General features: G+C 38.7%; 1 protein-coding gene across 4 annotated transcripts in view; it reads left to right on the top strand.

The window, feature by feature from the left end:
* Positions 1-14,188, top strand: part of Fam110b (family with sequence similarity 110 member B) — a 137,682-nt gene that overhangs the window by 13,566 nt on the left and 109,928 nt on the right. For 2 of the 4 annotated variants that reach the window (XM_063258474.1, XM_013148469.3), the window contains exon 2: positions 1,981-2,068. The exons of the other annotated variants lie outside the window; for them this stretch is intronic. The gene's annotated coding sequence lies outside the window, so the exon portion shown is untranslated. The remainder of the gene's footprint in view (positions 1-1,980; positions 2,069-14,188) is intronic. 4 annotated transcript variants of the gene reach the window in all.

The following is a 14,188-nucleotide window of genomic DNA, read 5'->3' as shown; positions in this document are numbered from 1 at the left end:
GCTTTCCATCCGGCTCGTTTCATTTCTGTGCGTGAGGGAATGGAAACTGATGTCATTTCTAAGATTTTTAGTTATCTAAAAGAAGATTAGTCTCATGAGTCACAGTCAGTTGAGTGGTCTGGAGTTCATTCATTGTATTTATGTGGGTGCGTTTGTGGTCAGGCATTTCACAAGGTGATAGGAATAAAGTCTAGTAAGATATTGTCCCTAAATACAAACTTTTCTCCTGAGTAGAGGAAGTTAAATAAAATCACAGACCATATGGTGGTGTTGGTACACTGTGGAGGCGTGTGTGCGCGTGTGGGGATGCTGGTGGTGGTGTTAGTCCATGTGGGGGATCTCGTTCCCAGATCTGCAGAGGTGGTGACAAGATTCCACATGATTCTGATTTCTTTCACTGTAGAGAAAGGCTTCACATTAATAGGCCCAAAAGTAAAAGCATTTTAAAGCAACTTTCCATATAGTTGTTTACGTGAAATTTTTCTATTGCTGTGGTAGAAAGCTTGGTAGTAATTTTTTTGAGAAATTTCCAGCACAGAATCCTCTAGACCATGTATACTTTTGGGGGTTCACTGAGCCCATGCACTGCTGTAACCTTCAAAATAATACTTCTCTAAGAACCATTCTGACTGAGCTGCCCAAGTACCCATTTGGTGACTTCCTCATTGATGGTTCAACTTTACCTGAAAGCTGAGACCCTACAAGTGCTACAAGAGGCTCCTTTGTTCTGTAGATTCTGTCAGAGGTAACATTGTGCACCATGGGTGGCTCCCATCAATGTTGATCTTCCGAATACTTAAGAAGTGGCTCTAGGCAACCTCTAGTTGACAAAAGGTTATCTCAGACCCTCTCAGAATCCACCCCTTCATGACTGCCTCGCCCTCACATCTGTGATGGGTCCAATGCTGGCTAAAGGATTCCCCAGAGATGCAACACCACATTTCTTACTGTGTATTTGGTAGTGAAAATGCTCATGCATTATTGCGCAGTGTAATTTATACTTTATACATCTTTAAATATCTTACAAAATATGCAGGGTGAATCATTTGATTAAAATTTAAAGAATAAACTTTAGGCAAGATCAAGCACAATTGTAACAAGTTAGTGGGAAATTATGCTTAGTTTCTTCTCATGTTAACCTTAGTAATTGTAGCCTACATTTTCTTTCTGCCCTAAAATTATTGTTCTCTATTTTCCTACAATTGCATTACATTTTTCTTGAGGACATCCCATATATTTTTGAGAAGATAAGCAGAGTTTAAAATCAAATTGGTCTCTAAGTTGTTCTGATTGAACTCTAAACCAGGAAGGTAGAAAGAAATTATATCTTTGACCTGGTCAAAACTTTAGTATTAAATATTTCAATCAAGAGTAGTCAACTTTTAATTTTTTTATTTCCTTATGTATTTGTAGTGGGTAGGTAAGAAAAAATAATTAAGGGATAACAGTTTTTCTAATCAGAATTTAAAATTCTATTGTCTTAAGGGAAAGTCATTCTTACCACTGAATGATCTCTTTTGAGAAGAAAAGTAATCTGAAAAGTAGTCTTGGTGCTGGTGCTGGGCCATTAACATGGGACCCTTTGTGTGTGCTTAGGTGGTTGTGATTCATGGTGGGCCAGACCTCTCCTGTGTCTGTGTAGGATCACTGGAGAACATTTCAAATTGTCACATTTCTTTCCTAGAACAACCTGCAGAGTTAGTTACTGTTCAACACAAAACACTAAATGTTCTGGAATCTGAAACTTTCAAAAATCCATGTGCTCAAATCGTTTGGGAATTTGGAGCAAATTTTGGATTTCTGCTGTAAGACTCTTCAGCTGGTAAATTCTCTGCAAAAACTCCAAAATCTGAAGAAAATGGAAATCTGAAACACTTTGGGGTCCAGGCATGTCAGCTAAGGGACACTCAGCCAGGGGCATGGTCCGATTTTAGTAGTGGACATTACTAAAGATGTAATCAGGGCTTTTCTTATCAACAGATTTCTCACGGTACTGAGCCAGGTGACAAATGGCCTGATCATAGTGGATCTAAGATGGAATGTCAGAGCTAGAAATTTCAAGACCGGTGTAAGTACAAAGAAGGGGGATTTAATGTATGCCCTTAGTCCCACGGGGGGCGGGGGAGCTTCTGGTGGTGATGGTTGGGTGTATGTGTCGCCTTGTCTGTGTGAGTACCTACAGCCGCACATTCCTCTGGGGTTGAATCAGTAGTTACCAAATCAGAAAGGCATTCGTAAGGTGGAGGAATTAGTGGGTTGTGTGTGTTCTTCACATTGACAAACCAAAACCCATGATGGAAAATAGAGGAGAGACTGGCTTCATCCTCATGCAGGTCTCAGGTGCCCCATCCCAGAATGGACTGTGTGGATGGGGACTCTGTGTGGTTGCAGGACAGAGGCTAAAGATTAATAGTGCTGGACTGTCCTCCTTCTGGTCTGTGCGGCCAGGCAAGACTGTGTTTTCCTGCCACAGGACTTCACCCATAATCTACAGTTGCTATTTTATTTTTAACACTGTCTTTTTCATTTTTCATTTTGGATTTATTTCATCATGCCTTAGAGCCACTCAGTCTGTTCTGCAGTAGACTTCACAGTCTATTCAGGGCCCTCTCAAAGGCACAGTGTTGAAAAATAAGGTTACTTCTCCCTTTAACACCAAAATAAACTGATAAATGCTGGTAAACAGAGCTCAAGAGGAGTGAAGTCAGTTCCTTCCCTTCTGAAACATTCCTTTCTGGACTGTGAGTGTGACCCGAACATGGGCCTCAGGTGAATGGACTGACTGCCAGTAATGTGTCCTAGTGTCTACCCTAGGGAAGGGTTCAGTTTTACCTTCTGTTCTCTCTGGCTTGGAAAAGGCTCAGGCAAAACTGGAGCCGTCAGGACAACATGAGCCTACCAGATAGCAGTTCTTTGTCCAGGGACACTTTGGTGGTCCTGTGTACCCCGGGAAGAACAGTGTTTCCTGACGGGTTGGTGGGATATCAGAGGTGTAGGAATACCCAGGTCACTGGAGGAGCCCATGATCAGGATGGTGCTTTTGCACTCCGTAGCCCCGCAGTCACTGGACAGACTTGAAACACAGATTTCCAGTCAGCCACAAGTTCTGACTCAGGAAGTCCAGGGAGGTCCTGGGAATTTGCATTTCTTAACCTGCTTCCTGGTGATGTTGAGTTGACCTGGGCCAAGCTTCATTGGAGAGGGGCATAGTGCTAGATCCGAGAGCCCAGGGACAGGTGTCTGTGAGGTCCTGGCCAGGAGGGAGAGCTATGAGGGTCATGCCCTGTAGGGAAAATGCTGCCAAGGAAAGAGAGGAGGTGCCCTCTGGTAACAGGGGCTTTAATCTTCTCATCAAGAACCAAGGCAATCCTGAAATTCCGCTGATTTTTAATATAATGTTTCTCTTTAGTATGCGACATATATTTGTTTTTCCCTAATCATTTTCCACTTGCCTGTAGTCCATGTAGATTTTCATATTTAAATTGTTGTAATTTGCTTTGGGGATATCTCTTATAGACACTTAGGAGCAAACTTATGACCTTTATATTTCATTTTAAAAGAAAATTTACTTTGTAGTATATATTTAATGTGATTTTTAAAAAAAATGTAATTTTTATTTGTAAAAAATGTAAATTTGTATTTGTAATTTTTATTTGTAAAAATGTAAATTTTATTAAAAATGTAATAAAAATTTTTATTAACATCAAGACCTTAGACCCTGAAAATATATTTATTTCCTTCATTTGGAAAGTGTTCTTACAAAGTAATTCCCTTTCTTAGAATTGTAATTTTTTTAGCAGATGGGTTGAGTGATTTTTGTTTTTATTGTACATTAATTTTACATTCTAGGAATCTTTTTTCATCAAAAATTGATACAGATTCTGTTGAATTGATTAAGTTTGTAGGACTGCAGTGAAAACTTTCAGAATTTAATCTTAGATCCTCAGATAAAAATACCTTTAGTGAACCGAAGCATCTTTGTGAAAAATTACGAGAATTTCAAATTAAATGTAGGGAAATGATACCCTGTAAGTAAAATGCATTCTGGAGCTGGGGATATAGTTCAGTGGCACAGTGCCTGTCTGGTAAGCACAAGGTTGGCCTTGAGTTTGATTCCTCCTCCCCCAAAAAAGTTCTGTTTGGAAACAAATTTAAAAGTGCTAGAATATTGATCTGTGAAGTAGATACTTTGAGGTAAATGATGCACTGGGCAGAATGCAGGCTAAGACTTGACCTGAGAACTTAGGTCAAATGGTGCCAGTTTTCTTTATATTCTGTAGGGATTCCTTGTAGGCACTGGCGGCTGAGCAGACTCCACATTGCTTGGCTTGGTGAGATGGCTGTGTTGAGACTGGGCACTCAGTTCCTCTCCACCTGGGGCCTCTCCTGGTGTTGCTTTAACCGTCTTGGTTGTAGGTCAGCATCTTGGCCCAGAAAGGAGCCTGAAGGTGTATCTTCTGTAACCTGCCAGACCAGTTAAGTTGCGTAATTCCATGTGTTCAGCATGTTTCCTGAGATGCTGTCTGTGCTAGGAAATGCTCCAGGTACACAGCTATGGCACTCAGATGCCTCCCAGGGCTCACGAGCCATCGGGAAGAGGCTCATCCTAGGGTCCAGGGGACACCCTGCAGTGAGCATGGTCCCAGCTGAAATTCAGTAGAGAATATGTTTCAGAAGTTTTTTTAAAGATGAAATTCAGGTCTAAGCTGATCCACCAGTCTTCTAAGAAAAGTCCAGTTAGGAGGTGAAGGATGGGTTGGGAGTAGGAACAAGGGGGAGAAGCTCAGGGGGGAGTTTTAGGTGGGTAAGACAGACCCGTCAAGGGACTGAGACGTGAAAGGAACATCATGGCGTGTCATGAGCAATTAGCTTTGCAACACCAAGTGAAATGTGTAAATTGAGGGCAAATTTGAAAAACAGGGTGGCAGTTTCAAGTTCTGATTATCCGTTGTGGTCTCCTTGCCCACCATACCTATTTTCTCATTCATTTTTCAACAAAGATTTGAGCATCAACTGCATTTAAGGCACTGACTGCTTTATGGAGTCCTACCAAGTGGGTCTGTCTGCATCTCAGATGAGAGACTGCTTGGACAAGATCCGGTGGCCAGTGAGTAGCAGAGCTAAGCACTTACCCACATCTGTGTGAAGACCTGAAGTTGAGAGTTAAGGCACAAACTAGTGTTTGATAAGCCTTCCTAGAGATACATGTTAGGTCTCCCACCTGAGGTGTCTTTAGAAGGGTCTGGGGTGCAGATTCCTGTTGTAAACTAGAGCTTGGCTTTGTTTTTGACTTGAACAAGGCATAAATCATTAAGTGTGGGAAGAGGATGTAGTGTGGTTTCCTTGGGGTATAGCTCTAAAGACATGAAGATCCAATGATGGGGTATTTTGGCTTATATTACAGTGTTTTCCCTGCTCCCTGCTGAGGCTCAAACCCAGGGCCTCACGCATCGTAGGCAAGTCCTGTACTTCTGAGTGACACCTCAGCCTCACACATTCTTTAAAGAGATTCTTACAGTCCCTAAAAATTAAAGGGTGAAGAAGCTTCAGTATCTTGGAAGTCAGTGTATAACTTGAACTTTGACCCTTGATTTGAGGTGATGTTTCATGGGAATAACTAGCCAGAAGGTCCTAATATGATGTTTAGTATTGATACCAGGACCAGAAGCTGAGAAATGCTTGAACACAAGAGCTTACCCCAGTCCTCATAACCTCAGGATCAGAGAGAAATCTAAGGAGTACAATTGCTAATAATTATTCCAAAGAGACTGGGTTAAGAATTGCCCTGTATTTCATAATGCATTGCTGGAGGCCAGTGAGAGCAAACCTTTTAGAGACTGTGCCAACTTCAACCCAAGACTCACTCCATTATCACAGAGTGCCAACCCTGCACTGAACATCAAGGTTTTAGTTTAGAAAGCATAGCTCTCCATCAGTGTCATTTGTTTTAAAAGAAAAACACTAATACGCATGCTGTGGGTTCACCATCATTACTCTAGGTTTTTATATGCATTGAATCATTTTATTCTCAAGAACAAAAATGTGAAGCTATTTCAGTATTAAATGTTACAGAATATGAAGAAAAGCCTGTGTACACTATTCTTATGTTCTAGATGCTCAAATACATTTAAATTTTTTATATTTATAAATTTTTTGTCTCTTCTCTCAATTAATGAGTGCAGAGTGTTGTGAGTCTCCAATTATAATTGTGTGTTTGTCTGTTTCTTCCTTTAGTTTTCTAAATTTTTGCTGCATTTAGTTTGAAGTCCTGTAATCAGGTGCATACACATCTGGAGTCTCATGCCTCTGTGCTTAGTTGTCTGTTTTGTCATTACATAATGAAAATACTTCTGGTCTTGATGTCTGCTTCGTTTATTAGTACAGCTATACCAGTTTTCTTGATATATGTCATTTTTACTCCAGGTAGAGAATGCGATATTTGGTTTTTATTCATGAACTGTCTGCCTACCCCATGTGACTTTATTTCACTGATAAGTATGCTTTCTAGTTGCATCTATTTACTTATAAAGGCCTCAAATTTATCTTTTTTTAATAGCTAAGTAGTATGCTATTGTATAAAAATACCACATCTTTTGTATCTATTCCTCCGTTGATGGGCATTTGGGTTGTTTCCATGATTTAGCTATTACAAATTCGTGCTGCTATAAACTTGGGTACACATACATTGCTGTGCTATGATGTTTTTAACTCTTCTGGGAAAATACCCAGAAGGAGAATAGCTGGGTCAAATGGGACTTTTAATCCTAGTTTTTTGAGGAATCTCCACACTGATTTCCACTGTGGTTGCACCAGTCTGCACTCTCAATAACAATGGGGAAGGGTTCTTTTTTCCCCCACAGCCCTGCCAATATTTGTTATTGGTTGATATCTTGATAATAGCTATTCTGTTTGGAATGAGATAGAATCTCAATGTTGTTTTGATTTACATTTCTTGAATGACCAATGGCATTGAACATTTTTTCATATATTTGTCATTTATATTTCTTCATCTGAGAAGTGTGTATTCATCTCAGATGCCCATTTTTGGATGGGTCTTTGAATTTTAGGGGCCTGATTATTTTTAATTCTTTATATGTTCTTGGTAGAAGTCCTTTGAGGGACAGTTGGCTAAGATTTTTTTCCCAATCTGTGGGCTTTCTTTTTATTCTGTTGGGGATTAAGGTGACATGAAAAGCTTTTAAAGATGACATCCCAGTTGTTGATTCTTTGAGGTATGTTTTCAAGATTTCTAGTTTTTCTTCAGTAGATTTAAAATTTGTATTGTCTCCCTCATGTAAGAAACTGAAAGAGTAAATAAGATCCAAAAGGTACAATAGGTATTGTGAAAAGGAAAGAAACTCCTCAAAAGAAAAGAATAACCAGGATGAGAAAAAAGAAAAAAGATAGATGCCTTCAAATATTTTATATTATATTCTTGGTTCTTTAAGCCAAAGTTTGGTTTTATTTTGTACTGATTGATCTAGGGATTACAATTATATACGTGGATATACTATAAATCTATGTATATCTTAGTGTAGATACACATAAAATCACTATCTACGATAGAATCCGTATATTACCTTGTATTTTGAGTGTCTTACAACTCTGTTTTTCCATATGGCCTCCTCCTTTACTAGTGTATGTTTTACCTCTAATTAAGTTATAAGCATTACATTACATTTTGCTTTACAGCCAACCATCCTGTTTTTGAAAAGTAGAAAAGAAAAATGCACTTCTTTGTGTGTATCTTCACAGATACCACTTCTGTGCTTCAGATTTCTTCTTGTAGATCTAAGTTTCTCCATGTGGCATTATTTCTCATCAGTAACGTCATTTTTTGCAGCGTAAGTCTGATAATGACTTTCTAAGCTCAGATCTTTTCCTTTAGCTAAAAGCGCCTTCAGTTTGCCTCCATTGTTGAGGTTAATTTTGCCGAATGTACTGTTGAGCATGAAGGCTTGCTTTTGTTCTTTTAGCATTTTAGATAGGTTGTTCCATTCTGGCCTCCTTTGTTCCTAAGGAGAAGTTGATTTTCATTATTATATTCATTCCTCGGTCTATAATACCTTTTTATCTCTTACTTTAAGTTTTGTTTTTTTATCTTTATATACAGGAACTTGCATACCCAAAGACATACCGGTACATTATGGATGTCCCCCGCCCCTGGCAATTAGATGGTGTATTCTTAGGTGTGTTTTTCTTTGTATTTGCCTGCTTGGGATTCAGTGAATTTCTTGATTAGTAGGTTAATTTTTTTTTCAAAATCTGTATTTATTCATGTTTTAATCTGCATCCACTCAGTTTTAATGATACAGTTTTTCCTTGTCTTTCCTGGAATTGTGTGTTTTACTCATTGACATTACTTTGCATGCCCCTGATACTTATTTCATTTTTCTCTCTGTTGCTTTTCTCTCTTTAAATCGGAAAATTCTACAATATTTAGTTAGCAAGTCTATTTTTTATTTCAAGTATTACTATTTTTAATTAGATTTTATTTAGTTCTCTTTTAGTTTCTATTTCTGTCCTAAATTATTCATCTCTTCTCTCATTATATCCTTGTTTTCTTATAAATCCTCTAACATATTTGTCCTAGCAGTTCGTTCTTAAACTACTGAATCATTTGTTTTTTTCACTTTTAAGTATGGATCATATTTTCCTATTTTTAATTTACCTTGTAATTCTTTGTATTATTTCTTATAGATAAAATATGTGTATTCTGTACGACAATATTCTGTACAAGTGCAGACTCTACCTTAAAGCAGATTAAAGTAAGGAGCTGAGCGTTCAGGCTTCTTAGAATTTAGCTGACATCTGAGTTGTACTTTTAACTATACTAAGTTCACCTGATTGATCTATTAATCTTTGCTAACGTGTCAGTTGGGATAGGAACTGTAGTTTGACTGACCTGTGATGCGAATTCTGTGTGTGTTTCCTCTTCTTCCTGACCTTTTTACTGCTTTTTGGCTTCATTTTGGAAGCGGTGGAGTAGATCAGAAGACTACAAAAAATGAATTGCTTTGTATTTGTTTTTGACACATTGCAGTCCATCCTGCTGGTAGACATGACCGTCTCAGTCTCACTGTCTCCTCAGTCCTGCAGTGTCCTCTCTCAGGGATTGTTCCTGCTGGTTTATATTAGATTTAGTTCTCAGCTATGATGGCTTTCACCTCATGGAGAAAGGACTTGTTTCTTCCTGACATTACAGTCATCAGGGCTTCTTTACATTTATTACTATTTCCTAGACCCACAGAAAAGTATACTCCTATTTTGATGAACAAAATTTTTTTAACCACGGAATCAAAAGCTTTTTGTGGAGTGGATGTGGAAGTCTTGTAGCAATTGAACAGATGCCTAAATGTGAATTGCCAGTGACCTCTCCTGCCTTTTAAATTCTTTTTAGGTTTGATTAATGGAAAGCACTGGCACAGTGTCAGCGCCCAGATACATGTGAAGGGACATTCTTCTAATTTTTCTGTTGTCTAAGTCTAAAGTTTGATATCTGTGCTATTTTAGTGAGTCATTACTGGTTACTAATACCAACAAAGTTGGATATTTGAAAGGGAATAAAACAGAAGTCAAACATTGCTCTTTGGACTGGCCCTGAAACACTTACTTTAGTTATAAAACTGCCTAAAACATGTATGCAAGTTAGAAGATGTGAAAAGATGTGAAAATATTGATACATTCATAGAATTGATTGGTACCATTACTACTGCCAAAGATTGAATTGTAAGATTATTTACTCAGGCTTGGGTGCCATGTTGATGGTGTTAGATAAATTGTTATTTTGTAATTTAAAAACTCTGAGTAGAACTGAAATTTCAGTTTGGAGTTGCATGAGTATGTGTTTGATCACTAGTCATGAATACTACCTTGTTCAACCACTGATCAATCAAGCAGAGATATTTTATCCCATGTCTACTTTACTGTGGGTATTGAATTGAGAGAGGAACATGATAGACATAAAAGAATTCAAAGTCTGGGTTTGTGAAACCTGCAATTTAATCAGAGAAACTGTCAAAGAATCCTAAAAATATCTTGTCATAAATGCTGTACTTTATGGAACATGTTGTATTTTTTTATCATGCAATTTAGTACAAACTGTTAAACCTTATTCAGAAAATTGTAAATGCTCCAAAATCCAAATGGTTTGAGTTTGCCAGTATGGTGCCATAAATCTGATGGTTCAGTGTACATAAACATTTTTGATACAAAATAATATAAATACTGCATAAAATGGCAATGTAATATTGGCATTAGGATGAAATTTATTCCTAGTCTGAATTATTTCTGGCCAATCCTTAATATTGATCTTGAAATCTTAGGCTCCCTAGAGAAAGCTTATAATAGATATTAAACACTAAAAGACCAACCCTGTGTGAAATCTTCCCCTAATATTTTAGGGGAACACGATAGGACCTAATTCATGTACTCCTGTTGCTGGGCTCAGTGTTGGGGAACCTGGTGTGTGCCCATGAACTATATTCTGATTTGCTGTGGATCCTGCTAGTGCAGTAAGTTTATCATTTTCATAAACACAGTGATTTATGCAGAGTCTTTCCCTTCACAAGGACTCCATTGGTACAAAGCACCTGGCTCTGTGCTTCTGTTCTGAAAACTTGAGTGTCTCCTGACTAGAGAGGTAAGAAGTGACCTGAGACCCACACTGCACCCTGCAGGAACCGTGCACTGTCTGTGTGAAGTGAAATATGCAGAGGGACGGATATTGTGTGTGTTCACTTACATCAGGAACCTAGCATAGTAAATGGTGACAGAAATGGAATAGTGATGGCCCAGACAGGAGGAGGGAAGAAGGTGGAGTTGTTTAAGGAGAGCAGAATTCTAGATGAAAATAATTCTGGGAATAGATGGTGTTGGTGATGATTAACAACGTTACTGAATAGCATGTTTAAAATAGGTAAGATAGGGCTGGGGATGTAGCTCAGTGGAGGAGTGCTTGTCTGCAAGTGTGAGGGCCTGAGTTTGATTCCCAGTACAAAAAAAAAAAACAGGTGAGGTGGTAAATTTTGCTTTATGCATATTTCATCACAGTTTAAAAATTTAATAATATAAAACATAATTAAACCTGTATGTAAGCCTTAAAAAATAGAAATGCATTATAGATTGTGTTACATTTTACCAAAATTATGCTCAATATTTGTAGGATGGCTGAAAAATAGCAGTGTTGATGTTGGCATTGTTCTATGCTTGCTTATTAATGAGGGAAATGACTTTTTCAGGAAAAGCCAAAGGTAGATATTCTTTGGCCTGAAGTCATTGCCATCTGCCCTGGAAAGCACTTTCAGGGGACATCGGTGGTGCTTCCAGTGTAGACGAGGGAGTCAGGCTTATAGGTTGTTAGTGCTTAGTGTCTGAAATAGCAAACTTGTGTGGAAAAGTTGTGTCATGGCATGATGAATGGAAGATTCTGTGTAGCTTTCCAATAGCATTGGTGACACTTAAGAGTTTGCAGTGGATGGTTTTGTTATTGTTTTTATTATTATTGTTGGGTAGCTATACATTGAACCCAGCATTTTGTGCAGCCTTGGCAAATGCTCTCCCAATGAGCTATACCCCATGTCCTAATTATTTAAGGAAACAAAAACAAGGAGACCAAAATTTCATCAAAATTCTCCTTTTTGGTGTTTGGAGATGCTTGGAAAGATGGAAATTTTCCAGCATGTAATCATAGAAAACAGAAATTTGTTAATGCAGTTTCTTGGAACGATATTCTAGGGCGGTGATGGGGAACATTTTAGAACTTTTGATGATGTAGACAGCCCATTGCGGCACATGTGCCACAGATTTGCCCTCACAATTCCAGGGTGACTTAATGAATGTTACTTGACTTTTATTTTTCAAGCAACTCAGTGATCAATTTAATAGCTAGTCATTTTAAAATAATAACTTAAAGATCAAATTTAAGATCTGTGTTTTCTACTTGAGGTGGTTGTGAGTTCTTTATTCCTGTGTGTTTTTCTTTAAAGAGATATTTTCCATAATGTAGTTTAATAAGGAATTTTGCACTGTAGAAAATTGTAATAACTACAGAACACATGCTTTCTGCAACAGTTTCTGCTGAAGAAGTGCAATAATTATAGCTGACTATAAAGGACATATTTTGGGTTTAAGAAATCACAGGGCAGACAGGTAAAAAATAATAAGGAAATTGGCCCCTCTGTTCTCTCTTCCCAGGGTAGTGCTAGTCCCACATACTGTCAAAGTCACTCTTGTTTATATCCAAGTATCTGGATCAAAATAGCAAACCTGCCCAGCTGCCTCTGGCTTGGGAACTCACATAAAACCTGTTTTTTGCTTTATAATTTTATTAATCTTTTCAAGATGAGTTATTATCTCCAGCTGGTGACTCATAATCATTGAAAGCTTGGGGATCTTGGGGAATAACAAAATTATTAATTGAATCATATCCAGTTAATAATGTGCTGGCTTTAAAATCATGAATGTGTAAGAAGCTGTCTATAAGAGTACTGCTTTTAGGAGTGTTAAAAATGAACATTTGAGATACTGTAGCCCTCTCTTAAAAAGTGTGTTCTTTACCATATATGCATCTATCTCTAATTTGCAGCCAAGTACTTTTTAAAAAAATCTATACTAGGCATTTTACAGGTTTCCCCATTGTACTGTGTTTCCAGAAATTTCTCTGTTGTATGTAAGGTTTCTTTGACCATATCCAAGTGTTTCCAAGTGTTGTTTATAGAGAATCAATGAAAACAAGTGATGGGTTACATGTGAGTGAATTCAATGAAACTTGCTAGTGTGTTTTCTGGTTTCTGGAAAGCCCAGGGAAATAGAGGGGCCTGTTTTATCTCAGCTCATTGGCATGCTACATGGCTGCTGCTGCTTTTTCCACCCCCATCCCAGGAACTGAACTCAGGTCTTGCTCAGTGCCAGGTGAGAGTTCTGTCACTGCGCTACCCACTCGGCTCAGAACCTTCATTTTAAGATGCTTTCCCAGAACGTGAGAAGCGTTACAGTGAGCTCACTACAGTCCTTTTCTTTGAACCCCATGAAGTTGTCTTTAATTGCTTTTTATGGAAAGAGGAACTTTTCTAGATTAATTCAGAAATCTAGTGACTTATTTATGCTTTGCACTTTTACATGTGTTATTTAATTAAAACACCTTTTTTCAAAGAAGGAGTTGTTTCCATCCCCTGATTAAAAACCCCACTGCCCTAGGTGATTTGTCCAATACTCTAATAGTGTACTAATGTGCTTTACTGAGTTCTGCTCCTGAAGATCAGCCAGCATTTAGAGACAATACCCTGAGCTAATCCTTTGCTACTTTTACTGGCATTTAATCCTCATGGTGACCTTTTTGAGGTTGGAGCTGTAATTGTCTTTGTGTTACACCCCAGGAGACTGGGTCTGGGAGAGGGAAAGCTACTTACTCAGTGTTACATAATGCCATAAAGCAAAATTTGAACCCAGCTGGCTTTAGAATGCCCAGGACTATCCTTTGGGTAGTCATTTTGACTCCTGTACTGTGTCCCAGCTAAAGGCACTTGGATTTCAGCGAGTTGCCTACCTTCTGTCCTTAGTAGCTTCAAGATGACAACATTTTCCTGTTTCCTCTGTACTTGTCACATAACCGAGTTGGTCCGCTGCTGGTGGGTTATGATCTGCAGGTCATAAAACCACGGCCCGCTGTCCTATCTCAGAATATGCTATCTGGGAATTCTTTACTCATTCTCAAATATACCTGAAGTGTCGCAGCCTGAGCTAAGTCCTAGGGATTGAGATAACCAGGCAGGATTTATGGTTTAGTATGGAGCTGCCTCTGTAACTAATCTTTTAATCTGGAGTGAATGTGTCACAGAGCCAAGTAAGACGCCAGAGCGTTAAGAGGGGGAAGGATAAAGCTGGGAGAGTTTGCAGGAAGAGTGCTTCTCAAAGGCCAGACTGTCTGTGCTGAGGACGAGCGGTCTGATGTCTACAGATACACACCAGGACTTAGGAAAGGTGTTCCAGACCACAATGACGGGCACAGTGGGGAAGCAGGGAGAACCTCTCCACTCATTCACAAATAGCCGGGGCACGTCATGTGAGGGGCAGTAGCCATGAGTCTAAGTCCATAGCACGCCTCGTTTGTCAGCCTAGAGTTGTTTGATCTTAATCCTGGAGATGAAGGGGAGCCCTGAAAAAGCTCCAGGATTGCACTTCCTTCTGT

This window comes from Cavia porcellus, unplaced genomic scaffold (genome assembly GCF_034190915.1).
Source record: "Cavia porcellus strain 051 isolate PalLab524CR breed Dunkin Hartley unplaced genomic scaffold, mCavPor4.1 scaffold_11, whole genome shotgun sequence".
Lineage (NCBI taxonomy): Eukaryota > Metazoa > Chordata > Mammalia > Rodentia > Caviidae > Cavia > Cavia porcellus.
This window is presented reverse-complemented; position numbering and strand designations above follow the sequence as displayed.